This window comes from Thermobia domestica, chromosome 4, assembly GCF_964235325.1.
Source record: "Thermobia domestica chromosome 4, izTheDome1.hap1.1, whole genome shotgun sequence".
NCBI classification, from domain to species: Eukaryota; Metazoa; Arthropoda; class Insecta; order Zygentoma; family Lepismatidae; genus Thermobia; species Thermobia domestica.
The window spans coordinates 250,553,928-250,571,001 of NC_137457.1; the positions used below are offsets into that span (position 1 = coordinate 250,553,928).

Consider the following 17,074-nt stretch of genomic DNA (forward strand, 5'->3'; position numbering starts at 1 on the left):
ATGTAAAAAATGTCAGGACTATGGACTCTACCTGTAATTTCTAGTCCTTGAACTGTACGGATATATATATTCCCTCATAAAACAAAATCCAACGTATCTATAGGGAGTAGCCTAACTTTTGTGTTAGTGCAAAATAGTGTCAGAACTGTGGTCGAAAACAAGAATTCTAATCAAGACAGAACACAGATGAATTTCACTCCTGGTCAAGAAAAAGCGTTTTTAAACCCGATAGCAATTGCTGTAGTCCGTGAAAATTCATTCATCCCAACCAATTTCAAAAGAACATTGTTGCGAACGGAACTTCGTGCAATGGATATTTGGAGTCAGTTTTACGAAAGAATCCATTTCTCAATGCTACGCATAAAGTTACGTTTCTAGTGGGTTCAAAGCTTTCGTACATGTACCCGGTCCCACTGCAAAGACCTCCGATTTAAATTTTTGGTACTATGTGGAACAGGGGGTAAAACGCAGAAATAGGTATTCCCGTAATTTGTTGGAACTATGAAATTTCCGATGATCAAGTAATATGGCATACTGACTACACTTCGTGAAGCTACTTCCAATGAATCCAGGCTAGAGGAAGTGTTATCCGATGTCAGGTATGTTCTACCGGAATGTCACTAATTTTTATCCTTTGTGCTTAGAATTATTTACTTTATTTCTTTCTCTAATATATATTGTAATAGTTCTAAAAGATATTTATTTATGTCAGTGTTATTTATTTCTGCTCTAGTCATCAATATTGTTTTAAATCTGTCATATTTATATTTTGTATTTCGAATAGCAACAACGTATTTCCTTTCCTTCCGCGTACTTTTCTTTGTTAGGGACATTTCCAAGTTGATTTTTAATTTTTCCTTTTTCTTTTCTTTCTTTTTTTTAAGAAAAATTAGCAGATAATATCTGATTACATTTTACCAGTTATATTTTTTAAAAACCTAACTTTGTTACTATGTAATCTCTCATTTGTGCACTGTTTATTGAGCCGTTAATGGTGTATTTGTTTTATTGTTATTTTTTTCAATAACAACTGATATTGTTATTTATTAGAGTTCAACCAACATTACAATGACAGGATATTGAAGCTGATTATATTTTATAGTAGATGTATGTCTATTTTATCCCAGATATCACAGGGTAAAATTCAAACTATCTGAAAAATTAAAAGAGGCATTATTCCTGAATCTCGTAATATCCCTAGCACTGAACTTACTGCAAATATATCAGACAATATTTCGTTAAACATGGGGTGTTTTCGAAATTAAAACAAGTATACAAGAAATGTGCCGATACAATCAGGTGATCGGGAAATATTGAAATTATGTGCCTGTGAATGTATGTTTAGTAAATACAGTGTCTAAAATTTTTGGATTAATTACCTATAAACAAGACTTTATACTTAATTGTAAAGAAATATTTTGAATGATACACAATGTGGATTCTACAAAGATAGATATTATTCATTTTACTAACTTCACACTAACAATTAATTTATTTACAGGTAGATGATATGTCAAAGGCCTTTGACTTTATTAATCGAAAATTACTTTTTAATGAACTATCAAATATTGGACTATCAATATCACATCTTAGTTGGTTCGAGAACATTTGAAGTAAGAAAAATGGCAATGTAACATCTACAGGGTTCTCACAGAGCTGGAAAATCAGGGAATTTGACTTTTTGTGAAGGAAATTCTGGGAAATCATTGGAAAGTTTTTTTTTAATATTAGGAAAAATTATTGAAAAGCTCTTCATTGTCACGAAAACCAAGTAGTCATTCTCAGTAATGACGGCAGCTTTGAAGTAAAAAGATTATTTGGGATTTCGAGATCACGCAACACAAAAATATAGAATAATAAGTCACAGATGCATGAAGTTATATCAAGGTGTGTTGTGCCATGATTTGTGGTTAGGTTCTTAACTCTAAAATCAGTTGAGCTATAGCATCTTGAAACCCTTACTACCCATTTATACATATGTATTGTGCGTATGTTCAAACATAACTCTTCGACACAAATACACCGATTTTAATGGTTCTTTTTTGTTTGTTTATTTGAAAGAGTATTCTTTTCCTGTTCTTCCACATAAATTTCATGAATATCTAACTGTAGTTTTCGGAGCTAGATAATAAAACTTCTCAATGGCTGACACCGTTTATACCATAATTGTGTGCATGTTCACGGATAAATTCAACACAGATGAACTGATTTTGATTATTCTTTTTTAGTTTCAAGGAATACACTTTCTCGTAGATTCCATATGAATGTTATCATGATCTAATGACAGTCTTTGAAGCTGGACTGTGAAACTTTTCAACAGCTGATACACTTAATACTGTGTGTATGTTCATGTTTAATTCCGTATCGCGTAGCTGATCACATATTTGGTCCTGTATGTTTTCTAGGGCGACCCATTTTATAGGGAGTTAGTGCCCCAGCTTAGGTATTTAACTAAAGTAGTGGGGTCACGAGAAAGTGCAAAATATAAACAAACTTTTGTTAGGGAAAACAGTTTACCTGGTCAAGGATCTTTCTTTGTACCTCTTCTTTTTCGCTTTGTTTATCAACGAATTATTCGAAGAACCCAAATTGAAAAATACTCTTAAAAATAGTTAACTACTATTGATTAATAATGAGTATGGTAATTGACAGTTACAAAAAATAGATTTGGATATCGGAAATTACTGATTGAAAAAAAAATACCTGTCAAAACTAAATGTGTGTCATTTACTGACAAAAAATGAAATCTTTGAGTTTTACGTCCCACGCTTATGCCGGTTAGGCTAAAATAGACGGTGACGATGAATAATGAATGAAATGGTGGAATGAAGAAAGCGAGAGGAAACGGGAGAACCCCGACAAAACCCACGCACACGGTGTTTGTCCACCACAAAGTCCACTTGGCGGGGGCTGGGATCGAACCCGGGACCCCAAGCACCAGAGGTAAACGCTCTACCACTGAGCCACCGCGGCCCCTCATTAAATTCAATATCTTATCAGCAAATATCAGGTACAGTAACAGTAAGTCTTCATTCAGTAATATTTTTAAGAACTGGTAACACTATATCAGGGGAGCACAGATGTCATTTGTTTGCAAGGCGATTGTTGTTTAAAAAAAAAATTAAAAAACTCAAACAAAGTGACATTTTCTTAAATATTAATTTATCTTTAAGTGCTACAAACGTTACTGAAGTTATGCAATATTATATGTTGTTTTGTAGTTTACAAAGTTGTAAGTGAACTAGCGACTAATATATTGCAAAGATAACATTGGGAGTTTGCATTGATATAGTCCACATTCACGTAAGAAGGGAGGGTGAAAGAAGTGTTGTACTCAGATAAACAAAAGGAAGCAAATGCAAAATACGTAAGTAAGCGAACGATTCAAGCGTTCAAGTTGACTGTGTGTAAACGCTGAGTAAGAGTCAAAGGCAGATCTTATTCACCAAGTCACATATTAGTAGTTTCACGCCTATACGTCTCTTGCATCATCAGTTGTTTATGGCGGATGGAAGATACCTAATAGTAATGAGTCTTTAGTCATGCAACCAAGGATCCTTGTAACAAAAAGGTACGGCAAAATTTCAGGGGTGGATTTCTTATGGGTAGAAAAGCAAAAAAGTTCATATGGCCTTATGTCGGGAAGTGCATCGTTACAGAGTTACGGCAATCGTTACTTCTACTTGTTGCGTAGAAGTCTTATATGGAGCCGCCCTGAAAATAAATGTAATTTTCAAACTGAGACTCCAAAAAATTGGCCAACTTCGTTCTCCCCCTCCTCTCCTTATATAAGCAACAAATACAGATACAGGCTATTAACATATAGTAAAGTACTTGATTGCTTCATATACCATTTTATGTGAGTATGCCCCAAGGGAGAAGGAATGCCATTATCAAAATACTGATGCAAAAAACGAAAAAGCACGTACTTTATCCTCCCCGTCCGCCGTGGTATCCCCCATATACACAAAATGCATATCAGCAGAAAGCTTCGTCCTTCAGGAACACATTGATTCCAAACTTATCTTCCTAGCTTAAGTAGGGGCTATGTTATTGAGATTTAAAATGAGCCACATTGATCCATGTAATCTTGACCAATAATTGGGTTGGGCCAAGATTGGGACAACCAAAATGTGATTATTTCACACCGTCAGGCGGTTCAATGGCCGTAAATCTGTAATGATGCATTTCCCGGCATATGGTCCATATGAACTTTTTAACTTTTTTGCTTGTCTACCCATAAGGAATTTACCCTTGAAATTTTGACGTACCATTTTGTTACATCATCCTGTATATATATATATATATATATATATATATATATATATATATATATATATATATATATCTGGTGAACTACATACAGTGTAGCCAAACCCAAACTATCACTTAACCTCAGTATGATGTGCTTATTCCGTTGAAAATAAGAAAACTCGATTTAGGGGCCGTTCAAAAATTTTGTAGCCCCTGATCCAAGATCCAATATATTTCAATCAAAAATGTTCTTGTATGCTTTACATTTGGAAAACTATATATAGTGTAGCCAAACTCAAACTATCACTTAACTCACTATGATGTGCACTCGATTTAGGGGCCATTCAAAAAGTTTTGTGGCCCCTGATCCAAAAACTAATTATTGGCTAAGATCGCAACCCTTTGATGCATTTTATCATTCCTAAAATTCTTGGCCAAATCGCAATCTTTTGATCTATTTTTGGATCATTCTTAAAATTCTTTTTAACCATTTAAATGCTCTATTATTACGAAGACCTCCAATAAACCAAAGTTAAATCATATTACTCGGATACAAATAGCTAAGAAAACACTAGAGATTTACTTATCATGTGTTTGTAAAGAAATTGTAGACTTTTACTTAGGAAGCTATTGCTCGTACCCTGATTACTTTAGATTCATCATTCGTCCTCATCATCAATGTCTTTAGAATGAAGTAGGGCATATATATAGTAGTAATACATTTGGGCAGCACATTCGGGGGCCTCATGTTCGGGTATTTGTAGGGAACGTATTCCGAAAAATTCTACAGGTTCTAGGCTATATATTTACTAAGTCTCATTACGTACAGTTAGTGGATACGAAGATTGAAAAAAAAAAAGAAAGTTTTCGAGTCAAGTACAACAATTTTTACAACTAATGCGACTTCAGGGAAAGAGAATGAGAAATTCTATATGTGTTTTCCACATGTAAACGGTAGCACATGGTATTATGAATAAAACGGAGAGCGGAAAAGCACTTACAATTTTCTTAAGTACATGTAAATACTATTTGGACGACCACTAACCACGAATACAGTGATTCAAGGATTTTCAGATGATTAAAACCAGCCTCAAAAGAATGAAAAAGAATCTGATGCAGGCGGCGACGTAATGCAAATTAAAATTAGGTGTAAACGTGTGCCCGATATATTAAAAAAAAAATTCGATCAGGTGCAGAAACAACATTACAGGACAAAGTATTATTTGAAGTTATCAACTACGATACTTCGCAGAAATGACGTCCATTATAGATACCGTTAACTCTTTGAAGCACGGTAGTACTTATATTATACCACCTTTTAGATAACGTTTCAGAATCACCGTGCTGCAAAGAGTTAATAAGGTTAGTAATATTAGCTTGTTATGTACCACAGATGATAAATACAGGTTGTCGATATTTAAAGGGCAAGTTATAGACTTCAGACATTTTCATGATACCTCTAGCAGTTTGATTTTAAACAATGAAAATTTAGATGAAATTCAATGATTACATTATTTGTTGTTCTTATTGTTAAATGAAGCAAGCAAATTAATTGAAAATATACCTGTAAAATGTGACAATTTCAGATTTGCTTGGGTATTGATATGTAAAAGATATAATACTATGAAGCTAATACCAACTGCTTATGTAATAGTGATGTGCCTGTCACTTCATTTACTGTGAGAAGCCAAGATCTCGTACTTATTCTGCGTTTCGGAAGGCGTAACTGGTTTCGTGGTCTTCAGCATGCAGAGAGTTTTATTATTATTTATATGTAGAAAGAGAATCTTACATACATTTTTATAACATATTTGCTATTGGAATTAAAAGTATATTGGCTGTTGTAAAAGAATAGTAAAATGTAAATCTCTCAAGTAGTGAGAAGCAGCTAAATATCTTTCCAATTATTATATCTGTATTACATATAATTGTGTATTAGGTTTCTGCTATATTATGGTAGTGGGCAGCAGCTCTACCATTACCACGCCGAGGCTGAAGATGATTGACATCGGCAAGGCTCAGATGTGGACAAAAACAGGCAGAGACAGGATGTCCTCTATGGCTGTTTCACTGCGAGGTGGAAGGGGACACTACCACCTTTCTCAGTCCCTGGAAAACAATATGGAAAGAAAAATAAGAAAAAGTAATGTTAGGGAATACGACAGTACTGTTTCACAGAGGGTTGTTCCCGACAGTGGAGGAAAACAAAGCAGGACCTCCTCGATCGTCATCAAACGAAACCCCTGCAGGATAGGAATTTGGAATGTGCGATCGCTGTTATAGTGTGGAAAACTGGAAAACCTGAAGAAAGAAATGGAACGCTTGGAGATAGATATCTTAGGAATCAGCGAAGTTAGGTGGCCTGATGATGAAGACATGTGGAGCGGGAACTTCAGAATGACTTATTCAGGAGCTGTAAACGAAACAGGAGTCGGTTTTGACAAAGTTATAAGCAGCTGGAGATACACCGAAAGGATAGTAATGTTGAAGATAGCATGAGAACCGAGGAATATGACAATAATCCAAGTATATACGCCTACATCAAGCTACATAGATGAGGAAGTAGAAGAAACCTATGAGCAGATAGAAGAAGTAATAGCAATAGTCGGCGAAGGCAAAGAAGAGAATGTGACTGGGAATTTCGGCCTAGGAGAAAGGAATGCGAGAGGGTACGATTAGTTGAGTTCTGCGAAAGCCTTAATCTGACTGTAACAAATACACTTTTCGAACAACCACTAAGACCAGTAGACAAAGAAAGATACCAAATGGACTATATACTGGTCCGACAAGCATTTAGAAATCAAATGAAAAATAGAGTTACCCAGGTGCAGACGTTGACTCAGACCACAATTTAGTTTTGATGAAGAGTGAACTTCGACTAAAGAAAAAAAGAGTGGTAGCACCAAACAAAAGGTGGAACACAATCAAGCTAAGAAGAGACGAAAACACGAAAACGGCGACAAAGAGACATGTAAAGTAGCTTTAGCGGGTGACGACATCAACTCGAAATGGGAAGCCATGAAAGCAGGAATTACAAAAGCAGCCGACGAGCACATAGGAAGAGAATCGAGAACCCAATATAAACCCTGGATAACAGCAGAAATATTGGAAATGATGAAGAAAAGAAGACAGTTCAAGGTAACAAACAAAGAAGAGGAATAGAGAAGGTGCAGGAATCACATCAGCAGAGAAGTAAAGAAGGCTAGAGAAAACTGGATAAACAACTTGTGCAATAAATTGAGGAAAATAGAGTCAAAGGCATATAGAAAGTTTAGAAAACAGTTCGGTGAGAAAATTAAACACACAGACACTATCATAGACAAGGACTGGACAACTATAATACAAGTGGAGCAGATAACAAGAAGATGGAAGAAATACATTGAAGAACTCTACAAATGAGAGAGTGAACGAGGAAGAAATAGAAAAGGAAGAAGACGTCGATGAAAATGAATTAGGACCATCAATTTTACAGTGCGAATTTGACAATGCTTTGGAGAAAATGCAACATGATAAAGCTCCAGGAATAAATCAAATACCAACGGAAGTGATTAAGAACCTCGGAATAGCAACAAAGAAGAAACTATTTAATCTTAATGAAATGTACAGCTCGGGAAAAATACCAAGAGACTTTGAGAAAAGCATATTGGTACCTATCCCGAAACGAAAAGACGCACGGAAATGCGAAGAACATAGAACGATAAGTTTGCTTTCCCATGCATCAAAAATACTATGCAAAATGATCGCATAACGAATGAAGGGAAAATCGAAGAACGGCTATCGGAGGACCAGTTTGGATTCAGAACGAAAAGGGGAACAAGGGAAGTAATACTGAGGCCGTGTCCAAAAGATACAAGTGCACATTTGAAGTGCGCTTATTTCCGGAAGTGACGTCACCTAGTGTGCGTCAAAAGGTCCAAGTTCACAAGTGTGCGAGTGCATAGTGCGTAGTGTGCGAGGATGTACACTACGTTAATATACTTGTGTGCTTAATATGGCGATTTCTCGTAGAATTACCTAATAAAATTTTAATAGGCATATTCTTAATATTTTTGTTTAAGTAAATATATTTGTGGACTGATTTTATAATAATTTACTTGATAAACATACAAGTTAGTGATTTTACAAGTCGAATATAAAAATATTACGCAAATAACAAATGTATTTACGTTATGTTCTTTGAGTATGCAATAGAATTTAAAATAGTATAGGGAAAACAAACAAATAGTTTCTTTAATAATGCTATAAAGACATTTGTGCTTAAATATTACATGGTTTATGTAGCTTAATTGAAATAGTTGCACTATCGGTAATGCGGCTATTTGCACGTAAATGACAAATTTTAATGGTGTATGAATATATTAAGTTCTAGCATAGTATACATAGATTATTCATTTCTCTATAGCTACAGCTACAGCCGCAGCCGCAAATGTTAATTCATAGACACATAAGCCTAATTTTATAGTTTTGATTCTAAACGAATTCCTTTCAACGATACCATATTTCCTTGCACTTGAGAGAGACTGTAATATACCAATTACCGTACATTGTGTATTTTTGACAGGTACCGAAAAGTGAAATACAGATCAAAAATTCCTTTCTCCACATTTATCAAAGATTTCACAAATTACTCTTGGTAAGTCTTTACTATGGCCATTTCATTTTTTTTATTCTTCGATTTAGCGATTCGATCTCTTGGTTCCGGTTTTAACAACTTACCTCTTCACCCATATACTGTATATAAGGTAGTAGGTAGGTTGGTTCCTTTTTGTACCAAACTATAATATTTAATTCACATAATATTGACGAGCGAGTGTTAGCGAGTGAAGGCTGGTTGGAACCCCGCAGAGCACTTTCTTTTCCGTCTTCGTTACGAATCGGTTCATTGAACGATTCATTGAAAGAAATGTCCAAAGTAAAGACTTGCCTTCCTCTTAATTCATATAATCCCATTACTGTACCCAGTATTAAAAGATTATGAACAATAATTTCTTCCATATAGTTGAACAATGAGAGCCATTACATTACATACTGTATTTTTTTCATAAAACCGTCTCTTAATTTTCATAAAATTCTTATTATATTTTTAGTAGTTTATTTTACGTTTATATTTGGACGAGGGGATTTGTTTCGTTACTGAATAACCATTTTCGCAGTGGGAAGCATGTAGGAGAGTATATTTCAAGAGAGAAGTAGGGCGCCGAAAGCGTAGTAAAATGCACGTAAATGTTGAAGTGTATACAATATACAGAACTCCATTCAAGCAGGCTTATAAGATAGTAATCTCACTTTTTTTTTTTTTTTTTTTTTTTTGTTATTTTTACCATACTACTTTCATTAGGGTTATTCGCCTTGAGTATGTATTATCCTTATAAATTGGTATTTCATAGCGACATAATAGCTTTTTTCTGTAATTTTGGTCCTCATGTTGTTCAACTTTACCATTTCTTTCCTTGTCATCCTTCTATGTGTTAACTTTTCCTGTAGATTAAGAATACGGAGACACTATTTCGATGATTTCCAGGTAAAATCAATAAATTCACAGTGAAAGAATAACATCTAAGGAACTTCAATATTAGCGCAATATCGTAGAAAGAGTTCAATCAGTATGCCTGAACTCAAAGAATACAGTAGAACTACAACAATTATACTGTCATTGTTGTGAAATCTACCGTACAGGAAGCAATTATACTCAGTATCAACCCTCTCCCAAAGTAGTTTTGTGCCACATTATTGTAAATACCGCTTCCCTCGGTGTCCTAACGCTCTTGCACGTTGCCTACTTTCAGTTGCAATAAAATTCCTAAACTAATTCGCAAAAGTGTCTTCAGCGCCCTAATCACCAGTGCTACTCTTCTTTCGGGAGATTATTAAATATTCCCTCCGCAAGCATGCCTAATAAAGTAGAATATCGCCAATAGTTTAGTGTTTTTATGCTGTTACGAGTTTATTGTGCACATAAGACAACGCACACATATATTATATATGTATTGCATTTATGCTCCGCTCTTGTTAATCTGCGCGTGAAATACCCAAAATGACAAATATTTGCAGGCACGGCAAAGCTGAAGCTGTTGGCATACATGAAAAAAACTCTTAAATCATTTTATGGTTACCCCATATAGTCAATCTGTACGGTTTATTTATCTTTAATATAACTGGGAAGTCATTCATCTAAAGAAAAAAAAAGCATGCTAATTTTTTCTAGTACCCGAAATTCTCCCTTCTTTTGTCATCAATGTTCCATATTCCACCACAACGAGGCGCTGTAAGCAAGTGCTGATCAAAAGCTAATTTTACGAAGTGTACACTATTTAGTGTGCACTCCATTTGTAGACTTCGAGTGTGCATCCTCGAAGTGTGCACTATGCACTTTTGGACACGGCCTAAGTCTACGGTTGATCATGGAACAGCACATCAGAATAAACAAACCAATTGTGATAGCATTTGTAGATATAGGAAAAAACTTTTAACAACGTAGATTGAAATGTTTTGTTCAGAGCGCTGAAGAATCTGAAGGTGGATTACAGAGACAGAAGAATAATATACTAACTGTACAGGAACCAGACAGCTGTTATAGAAAGAGAACAGAAGGAAGCAAGAATAAGTAAAGGAGTAAGGCAAGGATGTGGACTTTCAGCTCTCCTGTTCAACGTCTATATAGAAGAGGCTATGAAAGAATTCTTTAATTAAAACGAGAAAGGCGTAAAAGTAAATGGCCAGCTTTTCAGCACAATAAGTTCGTTGAGACATAGGACTGATAGAGGAGAGAGAAAAGGACTTGCAAGAAGCACTTTCAAACTTGAACGACCAACTGGAGAAAACATGCAAAATGGAGAAAAGTAAGAAAACCGAACTGATAAAGTGCACAAGAGCAGGACAGGAAGGGGCAAACGTATGGCTAGATGGAGAGAAAATAGGAGACGTTAAGACGTTCCCCTATTTAGGAAGTCTAATATCCTCGGATGGAAGAAGTGAAAAAGACGTAAGTTCCAGAATAGCGCAGGCTAAACAAGCATTCAATAGGAAAAGAGAACTGCTAACATCAAGAAATGTACTGTTGGACATCCGAAAACGATTTATTAAGACCCTCGTATGAAGCGTGGCGCTTTATGGATCAGGGACGTGGACATTGAGAAAAGCTGAAATATCCAAACTGGAAGCATTTTGAAATGTGATGTTGGCGCAGAATCCTGCGCATAGCATGGACCGAAAGGAAAAGGAATGAAGACGTACTAAAGGAAGTTAATAAAGGACGACAGATCATGAAGATAAAAGGAAAAAGAAACAGCATGCTTGGCCACCTTATTCGGCACTCCGATTAAATCACCGTGTTGATAAAAGGAAAGGCAGAAGGAAATTCAGGAAGAGGAAGACCAAGGATCGAATATCCAGATGCAGTTACGAAGACGAGACCTTATCAAAGTATAAAACAGCTCTCCCAAGGGAGGAAGAAGTTTTATTTTTTTCCCTCCTTTCCTTTCCTGAGGACTCAAAGACCGTTGACGTGCAAGTATCTGTTTCACAGCAGAGGTGGGGGGAGCAATAGGCAACTGGATTGTTCAACTGCACGGTCCGATGTATACCTTGATTCAGTAGTAGTAGTCTTTTTAGGTCGTTTCAACGCAGAAGGTGGTGCATTTTTTTAAAACAATTATTGTTGAGCAGAATCCCCGGGAAGTTCTCCAGAGGTAGTGGTGGTTTGTGTAGCAATGGATCATAGTAGTTGCTGTCAGCGTTCACTGCTGGCGGAATAGAAAGATCACATGTCTGAACGCTTACATAAGCAATTTGTGTTCTTGCGAACGAGTAGATTTTACAGTAGATGAAAAAGCGGAGGCAAAAGTATGCGTCAGTTTGATGGCGGAAATATTTTCAGCAATCGTAAGTTCACAGATTACTTTTTCGCCCTTAAATGTCAGACAGAGACCAAGATAGATGTGCTGCTTTACAATTGGCACATTAAGCGGGGCCATACATTGTGTTTGACTATGTACTGGGTCAGAAAATTGCCACAGATGGCAGAGGCATTTACATGACATAGATAAATGGCCAAAATGCTGGCATTCAAAATAGCGCCAAAGAAGAGTAATGTATGGTCTCACCTTCAGGCGACAATATCTACAATAAGATTGGCAGGTAGGTCTGGGATGCCAAACTCATTTATATAGGTTGTAGCTCGCCATTCTTACGGATGTGGATTCGCTTAACTTTCACAACATACTGTTCAAGCAATTCGTGCTTGATTTCGGGTTCCGATACGCTGCGAAGTTCAAAGTAAGTAATCACATCTTTGCTAATATTCAGTTGACTGAAGTGCTCTAACTTGTATTGAAACTGTGCCCAATGTGGTACATTTGAGCAATAACTTTGTCATTTATCGTCTATATCTGAAGAATTATATTTCTAAGCTCGCGATATGCCCCAGTGAAAAAGTTCTAGTAGCAATATATTGCAAATGTCTAAGTAGAATAAATGGTGAAAGTTTATTCAAACTACCAGCATATTCTTCCTCTGCACCTTTAATAACCAAATATCGTGGGACATGTTCCACGATCTTGTCCTCGTCTTTTAAGTAGGTTTGATGATGTACCGTGTTGTGAAAATAACCATAATTTCCTCAATTTCCCCATCATTATTCTGAGGGACCAACGAGGCGGGTAGGTGCTACCTATTACAATCCTTGTCAGAAAGCTAAGCGATGAATCCAGACCCAATGTACACAAGCCATGCCACTTCTATCCTCGACTAATGAGTACTTTTAAAGAGATTACCGACTCGTAGTAGAAGCCAAGCGTCTTAGGAGGTCTAACACGCCGTATTTTTAGCATTCCCTTTCAGGACCTCACTTCATCCAGTACGGCTATGCGGAACAAGCTTCACTCTGCCGTCTCAAGACATCAGGGCAACCAAAATCAGGTCCAAGAATCAATGCCAGGTCAAAATAATTAAAAAAATGGAAATCCGGTCCATAAACCAAATCGAAGTTCATAAATTTTTGCCAAGTAATAACAGGAAATCAGGTCGGCTTCATCTGAGGCATCACATTGTATACGTTGGAGGTATAAGAAATGATAGCTCCAACCTATACTTAATATAGTTTCTGACTTACAATATCATCATCCTGCGGCAGATTAGTGATGACATGCCTTAATAGCATTATTATAGGGATGAAGATAGAGCTTAAAATATTACAATATTCAGTGCCGTAAAGAAACACGTACTTTACCAATCTCGTATTGGTAATTTTAGTCTTTTCGCAGAAATGAAGTGAACACAAAACAAAGAAGTAGACCCTATGTTTTATATCTGAGTTTAATAGTCTTTACAATGAACATTTACAACTTACTGGACTGGATTCACTACTTATCCAGTGGAAATTAGAATGAGGATAGACGGTAATTGAGAGTGTTACTTGTTATAGAACAGGTTGAGTTCAGAGATAGCGATGCGGACTGTTATTTATCTGCTACAGTAGTTACGGGTTACTATACTAGAGACCGAATGAACGAAAGTAGGAAGTCCACACTTTACCTGTGTTATCTAAAATCCAAAATCTCAATATTAAGTATAGTATTTTTGCTGCAAACATTAACGGCTAAGCTGATGATAGGACACACTAGTTTTCCGCTTCTAAATATCTAGGACCTGTAGAGAAGAGCTTTTAAGAATAACTCAACAATTACCAGGTGGCACGTGATTTTTGTTTTATGCCATATTTATTCAATAGATAATTACTTTACTAGAGATTATATTAATAAAGAAAGACAATGCTAATTTTTCTCTTTTCTTTCCGCCATCTGAAATTTTTATAGTATTTTGTGCATGATGTCGTTTTCCCGCTTTTTGTTATTATCTTCTTGATATCCCCCTTATTATTACTGTATAAAAACCAAATATCAAATAACAAATTTCTTAATGGTGATGATATTCCATTCTGTTCGTATATAACAATGTGTGCAATGCTTTATTCTTCTGGGCTGGGTAATAAGAATCATTCCTTCCCAGTTCCTATTCTATTCGCTATTTATTTATTTTATATATACACACACCTCCGTGTTTTACTTATTCAATGAGGACAGATACGAGAGGAATCAACGGAGATAACATTTCTTTTGTCACTCAAACTTCAAACCCTCCTGCCATTCCTGTTTTTGGTTCTCATCTTTATTTCTGTTACACATACAACTAATTCTGCTAATAACTTGTATATATCTACAACTAAAATACTCTTAGGTTTTTCTCCAGTGCATGTTGCGCTAAACTAGATTTTTCGAAAAATGGTAAGATTTTCATATCGCCTGCACACACTTCTATATTAATGAGTAATAAAGTGGAAATTCTATTTATTCTTTTGTGGATAGTATTTATTTTTACTCCAATATTTACTACATAGTACTACGATACCAATTTTTGAACAGGTCAGAATTTAAATACATAAAATATTGCAGATTTGCTGATGATATCTTGTTTATACGCAGCGAAAATAAAATCATGAATATCTTTCTTGAAGAATTAAACAAAATTCATCATAACGCCAGATCTACTGAAGAATTGAAGAATAACAACCGAGTAAAGTTCTTAGATATAACGATTAGTAGAGTTGGAAATAAATTTCACAAACATATACAAAAAAACGAAGTACTTCAAATTTTTACATTAACAAATAGACAGCTCATCCGTTCAAAGCCAAGGCAAATGTTTGGATTAACTTTTTCCTCAGAGTATATGAGTTAGTTTTACTAGATGAAATGAAGAAATAATTAAGATTAATTTATTTAGGCTTCCTAAATGGGTACTCAAAATTAAGTTTGGCTAAATCAAAAATACTGACATTAAAAATTTACCAAAACAAAAAATCATACAGAAAATACAGTAGACAAAAGACAAAAATAAATCTAGGATAACTATACCTTCATGGCCAAACTTTAGATTTCGCATAGATTACAGAAAATTGCACAAAAGTATGGTTTCAGAATAGCTCTAAAATCCTTTATTAATGTAGAGAAGCTCTTAACTCAATATAAAAATTACTATATAGACAATCAACTACTTGCTGGAATTTACCAAGTGACAGGCCAACGCCAACAAACTTGTGACATGGAACCAGAATCAAGGAACACATCAGAAATTCTACTGAAAAGGAGTTCGCTGTATCAGGTTTATCTGGAGAGGTATGAGATTTGTAGATTTATCTAAAAACACTTACTGGCAACCAAGCACATCACAGGTAGGATTAATATAGTTCATAAAACTACATCGTAAACTGAAAGCTCCATTTACTAATCTTACTTCATTAAACGAGGAAACCAAAATTAAACCAAGATAGTGGAACACTGAATAAACAATGGGATTGTATCATAAAATTTTTGAACAAGAAAAATAATTACCATAATTATATATTTTGGGTTTTAAATTTCGACTGTAAAGTTTTCTAGGAAATTTTCCATATTAAAAAGAACTAGGCAGATATAAGAATTTGCAACACTGAAATAGTATGATAGATAACATTGAAAATTTAATATTATTGGTGCATCAAATACAATTTCGTAACCTTTATTGTTTACTTTTCACATCTTGTGTTCAATTTTACAGTTACAGAACTCAAAAAGAGTTGGCAGTGCATTCTATAGAAGCTACAGACATGATAAAACGTAGGAATAAGAAAACGACAGGAATGTGATTCCACGCAGCAGCTCGTGTTTATTTTCTGACTAGCTGAAATGCCTGTTCTTTGCGCAGGGAAAATAGATACAGTATATGGAAAATATTTCAACCCCCTTCCCCCTTTGGATACGCATTTCAATGAAAGTTTAATGACAAAAACTCATTGAATACTCTACTTTAGGATCAAATTTTGAACCCCCCCCCAATCCCCCTGAGGATACGCCGTTAAATCAATGTAACATAGAATCCCAGCTCGAAGTAGGTACTAACTACCTAGGTATGTTCCAAACTTCTTTTCTTCCATTTTTCTATGATGTAATTAAAAAAAAAAAAAAGTCGATTTAAATGTGGCAAAAAAAGAAAGAAAACTCCCTCCTCTCCTAAAACGGAAAGTTTCAAAAACGCTGAGACCTGCGTTCCTTAGTTTTAAATAGCAATTTAGCCTATATACCGAGTTTCATCTTTCAAACTTGACGGGTTCGTGAAATACCGTATTTTTGGCATAAATTTTGAACCTCACTTTACCCCATTAGAATATACCCTTTAATCAAAGTAACAAAGTACAGTTCGAGATAGTTGATGATCATATCCAAAAATTCATTTCGAACGGTTTAGCCGTTTACTTGTGATTTGATCACACACACTCTCACTTTTTCTTTCACATATTATACTAGAGTCAATAAATACTTCGGTGGATTAAAATAAGAAAAATTAGTAATATGTTCCATTAGTCAATCACTTTTTACTATTACTGATAGACGATGTTTTTTGTCCTAAAAATTAAATGTTACTATTGTGGGCTGAATTTGGATTTCAATGGCATCGGAAGTGTTACTGTTCATCTCAGCGACCCCGGAAACTATGGATTTGATACTAATATCGGTCAATTTCGATAATTGTTAGACATCTCCTTCCTCCCCCAAGTTGCGGGGCTGGGGTTGGATTTAAACGGCATCCGAAGGGTCACTGTTCATCTCAGCGACCCAGAAAACTATGGATTCGACACTAATATCGGTCACTTTCGATCATTTTTATGTATCTCTCCCTTCCTCTTCTCCCAAGTTGCGGAACTGAATTTGGATTTAAACAGCATGGGAAGTGTCACTGTTCATCTCAGTGATCCTGAAAACTATGAATTCTACACTAATATCGGTCA

General features: G+C 35.4%; 1 protein-coding gene across 2 annotated transcripts in view; it reads right to left on the reverse strand.

The window, feature by feature from the left end:
- Positions 1 to 17,074, reverse strand: part of AGO1 (protein argonaute-1) — a 259,835-nt gene that overhangs the window by 195,575 nt on the left and 47,186 nt on the right. The gene's annotated exons all lie outside the window — the stretch shown is intronic.